Here is a 7280-nt window from a genome sequence, read left to right as displayed (position 1 = left end):
TAGCCAACAGTGCTGAGAGTTAGTGTCAGCCAGGTGTCCGTTCCAGGTGGAGGCAGACTTCGGGCAGAGCCGCCCTTGTGGCTTGCACCTGGGGCACCTGGCTTGTTAAGGAACTGGAGGAATTGTGCTCTCAGATTATTCAGTCTAAATTGCGCCTGCTTTCCCTGGACACTTGCATTCAAATACCATCTTTCCTTCATTCCTAAACCACTAATACTAAAGTTCGAGCACAGTAAACTGAGGCTCTGAGCCACTGCCACTTCCTTTCATGGCAGTCGTTGAACAACTTGGTAGCCAAGGAGCTTGAGAGGCATCAACCAATGAATTTTTGCACTAAGCCTCAGGGAAGGCTGGCACTGAGAGGCATGGCTCGTGTCTTTCCTGGCATATAGACAGAGAACTTTCCTTTCCCAGCATCACAATCTACCCTTGTGGCTCATAAGTAACACAGAGCCCTAAAGAGATCAGAAGAAACAAACACTTCCATTTCACAAGGTTCATTCGCTCTCACCCATAGTTTAGTCCTCTGCGCTAATTCAGCACACAGAGAGATTTGGTTCACCTGTGTTTCAAGAAAAATAGTTTCCATTCTCTTGTTCTTTTTCCTGTCCCACACTTTCCCGCCTCCCCCGTCTCCTTCCCCCACCTCTGCTCTTCGTTGGTGTTTATGGTTTCTGGAAAGGCAGAACTGAGGTGCTTAAATTGGGGTTTTTAAGACAGCTCCACCACATCTTCCCCCAATCCTGAGGCAATATCCATTTCTTGGGACTGCTTTGTGGAGTTGGCTCTGTGTTCTGGCCCGTCTCCTGATGGGGGCTGCCCGTGGGGGGACCTGCCATATTGTTTCAGCGGCTTTTGCTGTGTGGATTCTTGGGCCTCCAGTTGAAAGCCTACCCAGCCCACAGCGCTTATTCCCTCCCCGGGGATTAGTGGTGGAAATTCGAAGCCAGGCGAGGAGGGAGGGCAAAGAAATGAGTATTAACGTTGATACTTTGAAAGTGCAAAACCTTGCCAAGACTTAAGCCCTTCAATTATTTCCTGCTCTCCTTTCAGTCAGTCAACATGGAAGCACTGGAAATGCCAAAAGAGGTATCAATCCTATTTTCTTATATACCTGTAGGCCTTCTCACTGTTGTTGTTGTTGTTGTTTTTCTCTTCTAAAAAACATAAGGTGGGAAGTAGGTGTGGCTCAAGGAATAGGGATTCTGCCTACCGTACGGGAGGACCTGGGTTTGATCCCTGGGGCCTCCTGGTGAAAGAGAAGAGAGCATGCCTATGAGGTGAGCCAGTGCCTGCATGGTAAGCCAGTGCCCACGTGGTAAACTGAGTGCCCATGCAGTGAGCCAGTGGGTCACACAGCAAGATGATGACACAACAAAGGAGAGACAAAAGGGAGAGTTACGGTAAGCACAGCAGAAACCAGGAACCAAGGTGGCACAGCTAACAGGGAACCTCTCTTCACATCAGAGGTCCCCAGGATCGAATCCTGGGGGATCTAAGAGGAGAAAAAAATGAGAAGACCAAAAAAAGAAATAGACACAGAAGATCACACAGTGAATGGATACAGAGAGCAAAAACAGCAGGGCTGGGGGAGGGGAAGGGGAAGGGAGGAAAACTAAAAAAAAAAATTTTTTAAAGCACATGGTAGTGTGTACAATTGTATATTTGTGCAAAATTGCTTCACAGGGTGGCAAATTGGGCTGCCTCAGAGGGGAGGAGTAAAACCATACACAGTGAGGATTCTTGCAATCAAAAACTGTCCCCTCAAGCTCACATGGTGGAGGGAATTTGAGCGTGGCTAGGCTGTCACTTTCCTTCAGAACAAAAAACAAAGAGGAAAAACCATTACTTACCATAATATCCCTTCAGGTGTTCCGCATTTAGGGACACCTAGGCGGGGTGAAGGTGGACCTTCAGAAGCAGCCCTGAGTGGAGATGCGAGCTCCACGCCTGCCTTTGGCTCCCTCTCTCTAGTGCTGTGACTTGGAGCAAGTCCCCTCGTCTCTGTAAAACGAGGCCACTGTGAGAACCTCCCTCCCGGGCATGCTGTGAGGATGTGAATTGATTCATAGGAAGTCTCTCCCCCCCACACCCCCCTCCCCGCTCCGCTGTTTTTTCCTGTCTGTGTCCATTCGCTGTGTGATCTTCTGTATCTATTTCTCTTTGGTCTTCTCTTCTTGTTTTTCAACTCTAGAATCACCGGGATTCGATCCTGGGGTCCTCTGATGTGGAGAGAGGTTCCCTGTCACTTGCACCGCCTCAGGTCCTGGTTTCTGTTGTGCCTCCCCCTTGTCTCTCTTTTGTTGCATCATCATCTCGCTGCGTGACTCACTTGCACGGGCACTGGCTCGTCACGCCGGCACGCTTTTTTTTACCAGGCGGCCCCAGGGATCAAACCCGGGTCCTCCCATATGGTAGAAGCCCCATCACTTGAGCCACATCTGCTTCCCCACGTGAAGCCTTTTGACCTGTGCCTCCCACCTAGCTCTAGGTCTTTCATAGTGCCCTTGCGAAGAGACCCTACATCAAATTCAGGTGAAATACCAGAGAGGAGAGGTGTAGCCTGGCTTTCTTTACAAAAGGCAAAAGAGCTTTCAAACACAGAGGTGATGTGGAGAGGGAAAAGCTTTCTAGAACGAATTGCTGAAATAGTTGAGTAGGGGATGCTGATGGTTTGCCCGGATTGAAGTGAAGGGGGTACAGAGAGAGCAAGAGCAGAAGAGAGGGCATGGAGAAAGACCTGCACCCCGGCTTGAAAGGCTTCCTTTCCCATCTGTGTAAGTTACACTTGCTGTGGGTAGCATTTCTGTATTACTCAAGGCCAGGAGAGTCTTGGCTGCATGTTGGTAGGGACTGGGGTTGAAGAGCTAATGGAGTCGATTTTTGGAAGCGCTGCCTCCTGGGGAGTGGTGCCTCCCACCATCTTTGGACCTTGCGCCTCCTGCATACGATGGTGTTGGGAGAAGCCGAGACAGGGGGCCTTTGCTCTTCTCTCTTCCCCACCCCCTCTCTGGAACTCCCTTCTCTTGGCCCCATCTGCCTCCAGAAGGGATTACAAAGGACCTTCGCTGCCCACAGTCCTTTTATAAAGCTGGCTTGTTTCCATTATGCATCATCCTGAAATCAGGGGTGACAGATAAAGGCAACTCCACATTTCAAACTTAAAAAAAAGGCCATGATTCATTCTTGGCCTCTTTATTAAGAAACCTAGTCTCCGTTAGATAATTTGCAGCAAAGTTTTACCCTGGAGCAAGTTTCCTCAGTCATGTTAAATTCATGGGGAAAAATCCTCACAGGATTTAGAACTGAAAAATAGACAGCTTTAATAACGGAAACACTGATGTAAAGAGCAGGGAAAGGCAACGCGTTCTAACCATTTAGGGAAAAAGTGGGTAAGATGTTACTCAGAAGCTGCGCTGTATTTTTATCTTACCGTTTTTTCATCTGAAGGAATATTGAGATAAGCTTTTAAATTCCGAATGATTATCTGACAGGTTCCATCTCTAGGGCAAATTATTAGCACGTGTTTTATTTTGCTCATGCCTTGACTGAAATCTCAGTGAATACATGCTTGCCAGAGCCCAGACAAAGCAGTCAAACCTGTGGACAGGAGTGCTGTGAGCAGAATTGGGGAAGCCAGCTACTTCCTGGTTGCCTTCCATGACCTTTGGGACTCTGACCTTCTTATCTAGTGCGGGCTGGAGGTGAGCGTGGGCATGGGCAGGGTGTATAGTGTCCTTGTTGACTTGGTTCCCACCTGACTTCCCAGCACCCTTTCCCACCATCCCACCCCCAACCTATCGACCCATGTACCCGATACTCCAGTTACGCCGAATTGCCCACTGGTTTCCAAATATACCACCTTTAGGGGCATATTCTTTCCCCGTGTGGCAGGTTCCCACTCCTCTTTTAAGACCTCTCCAATCTGACTTTCTTCCAGAAAGCTTCCCAACCCCAAGAAAGGTTAATGACACCTTCTCCTCTTCCAAGGTACCCAGTACCTGCTTCTGTTGTGGAGCTTATTATACTATTAAAGTCGAGACCTCCCCCAGCAGTCCAGAGAAGATAAGGTTTTAGTTCAGATAGCGGCATCCTCCAACACAGGGTTTCTCAACAGCACCGGTGCTGCCATTAGAGGCCAGAAAAGTCTTATCGTGGGGCCTTTCCTGTGCATTGCAGGATGTTTATCATCACCCTTGGCCTCTGCCTACTAAATGCCAGTGACCCCCCCACCCCCATTTGTGACGATCAAAAACGTCCCCAGACGTTGCCAAATGTTCCCTTTCGAACATCTGAGAGCACGTTGCACACGTCGTCCTACTTCAACACACAATACTTCCACGTACATTTCCTACGAACAAGGATATTCACTTAGGCCATCATCTTAAGTGCAGTTGCCAAGTTCAAGAAATTTAACACTGCATAGTCCCTGATATTTTCTTAGTGTTTACCATGGGGCTTAGATTTAACATCCTAAATCTATAACAATATTGTCTTTTTTGATACCAACTTACCAATTTCAAAGGATACATAAACTATGTTCCCTCCGTCCCACCATTTTAATGCAGCTCTTGTCACAAATTATGTATTTATACATTATGAGCCAAACCCATTGCTTTATCAATACATTTTATGCATTTGCCTTTCAATCCTATAGGAAGTAAGAAGTGGAGTTAAAAATAAAAAATACCAGAGTACTGCTATTTATATTTACCCATGTAAATATAAAAAACCTTTACTGGAGATCTTCATGTGGTAAGACCTTTCTTCCTGTGGTTTTGATCATTTGTCCAGTGTCCCTTCCTTTCAAACTGTAAGACTTACTTTAGTATTTTTCTGGTCTAGAGAAGACAAAGTTCTTTGGGTTTTGTTTATCTGGAATGTCTTAATCCCTCCCTCATTTTAGAAAGACAGTTCTGCCAGACACAGAATTCTTGGTTGGCATTTTTTGTTTTGTTTTTGTTTTCAGTACTTTAAATTTGTCTTCCCACTGCCTTCTGGCCTCCATTGTTTCCCATGAAAAACTGGCACTTAATCATAGTGAGGCTTCTTGGTAGTGACACATTGCTTCTCTTGCGGTTTTCAAAATTCTCTTTTTATCTTCATATTTGACAGTTTGATTATAACACGATGTGGTGTGGGTCTACTTGGGTTTATCCTGTTTGGAGTTTGTTGAGGATCTTGGATGTGCACAGTCATGTCTCATTAAACTTGGAAAGTTCTCAGCCATCATTTCTTTGAATATTCTCTCTGCCTGTTTCTTTCTTTTTCATCTGAGATTTTCACAATGTGCATATTAGTAAGCTTGATGCTGTCCCACAGGTTCCTCAGGCTCTGTTCACTTTCTAGCTTTTCTTGATTCTTTTTCTGCTCTGTTCACTTTCTAGCCTTTCTTGATTCTTTTTCTGCTCCTCAGACTACATAATTTCAATACTCTCATCTTCAAGTTCACTGATTCTTTTTTCTGCCAGTTTCATTCTGCTGTTGAAACCATTTAGGGAATTGTAAATTTCTGTTACTGTGGTCTTCAGCTCTGTTTGGTTCCTTTTCATAATTTCTACCTCTAAATTGATTTTCTGGTCATCTAACAGTTTCATTATTTTTAGTTCTGTGGTCAAGTTCTCCTTTTGCTCTTTGAGCATATTTAGGATCATTTTTTTTAAAAGTCCTTGATATGTCCAAGATCTGGTCCTCCTCATTGATGGTTTCTAATGCTTTAATCTTCTTTGCCTGGGTCTTCACTTCCTATTTCTTTGTATGTTTTGCATTTTACCGAAACCTTGACATTCCGATTTTTAAAATGTGTTATTGTTGGAATTTAGACTCTGGAATATCAGTTCCTTAAAGTTGTATCCACTTAGTGTTATGACAGAACTTTCCTTGAATGCCAGGAGCTAACAACAATAACAACAACAACAAAAAAAAAAAAAAAGAAAAAGGGAAATACCTTCCCCAACCTTTGCAGATTGACCTGAGGGCTGGTCTTTAGGGCTTATCTACACAATGAGCTTGAAGAATAGCTCCAGGCTAAAGTGTGGTGGCCTTCTATGTCCTTTCTGTGACTGTGTCTTGTCATAGGCATGCACATATAGCCCTGGGAATTTCCCTGTTTATGCAAATGTTCTCTCTTCACTTGGAAACAGTTTCCTCAAGGTACTGAGCACTACACTGCATGCCTCACAGCCAACCCCTTGCTCTAGTCAGTGTCACTTGACTGGTATCCCACGGTGTTCTATGGGATATATCGGGCAAGCACACTTCAACGCCTAGGGCAAGTGCTGGAAAAGAGAGTTCTTCGGGTCACCACTAGACGGACTGGGCCAGACATACATGCTCCCAATATGTGCACAAGGGTTACTCTGCTCCCTCTGGAACTGGGACCTGAGATCCACAGGCATGGAGCAGGTGAGAGGGTGGGGGAGGGACACCATGAGCTCGTACTGCTTTTAAGTAGCCTTGTTTCTTGATTCTTTACTGTAATCCTGAACTGTTTTGGGGGCTTTCAGAAAGATGTTTCTGCCAGTTCTTGTGGTTATTCAAAGCTTCTTGGGGGGAATGGAGTCCTGAAGCATCTCATGCCACTATTCTTATCAGGGTGAGCTTAGTGTGACTTTTCCACACTCATGAGTGCAACTTCACACATCTTTACCCCAGTTGTCAAGTCTATGAAATTGCTCTGCTTTTGACCTTTCTTCTCTCTCATCCCGTTTGTTCCTCTCTCGTGGGCTCTTTCACATTCTCAGGCTTTTTCTTCCCACCAATCCAAATTTAGCACTTGGATTAAGACAACAAACAACTGATCCACTTCAAAATCTCCCCCAATTCATCCAATCTGCTGTGGTCTCCTTGTTTCACTTTCTCTAAATAGCTATGAATAATGCATGCTGGGAAATTACAGAATATTTATGTGGGTGTGTATATCTATAAAACATATTTATTATTTTTAGTCTTAGACCATTGTCTTTTTGTTTCACAGAGATGGCTAGGTGTTTTCTTCTCAACTATAGGAATGGTTCCTTGATGGAAGGACTTATGCCTTTACATTTTTTAATTCCCTTGGCACAAACTTGATGAACAACAGATGTTTAGCTTTTGCTTGAAGTGAATTTTTTTAAGCAACTGGCAGGTGTGTTAAATCTGTGTCATTTGTGTGGGCCTGACAGAGTTTTGTTTTTAAAAGGAAGAGGATTCCTAATACCTTGGCGTTTGTTTTTTACAAACTTATTTCAAGGAGCTTCAGCAAATATCAATAAAAGTAATTACTGTTTTAGGATTTCTGT

The sequence above is a fragment of the Dasypus novemcinctus genome, chromosome 22 (genome assembly GCF_030445035.2).
Source record: "Dasypus novemcinctus isolate mDasNov1 chromosome 22, mDasNov1.1.hap2, whole genome shotgun sequence".
In the NCBI taxonomy this organism is placed as follows: Eukaryota; Metazoa; Chordata; class Mammalia; order Cingulata; family Dasypodidae; genus Dasypus; species Dasypus novemcinctus.
This window is presented reverse-complemented; position numbering follows the sequence as displayed.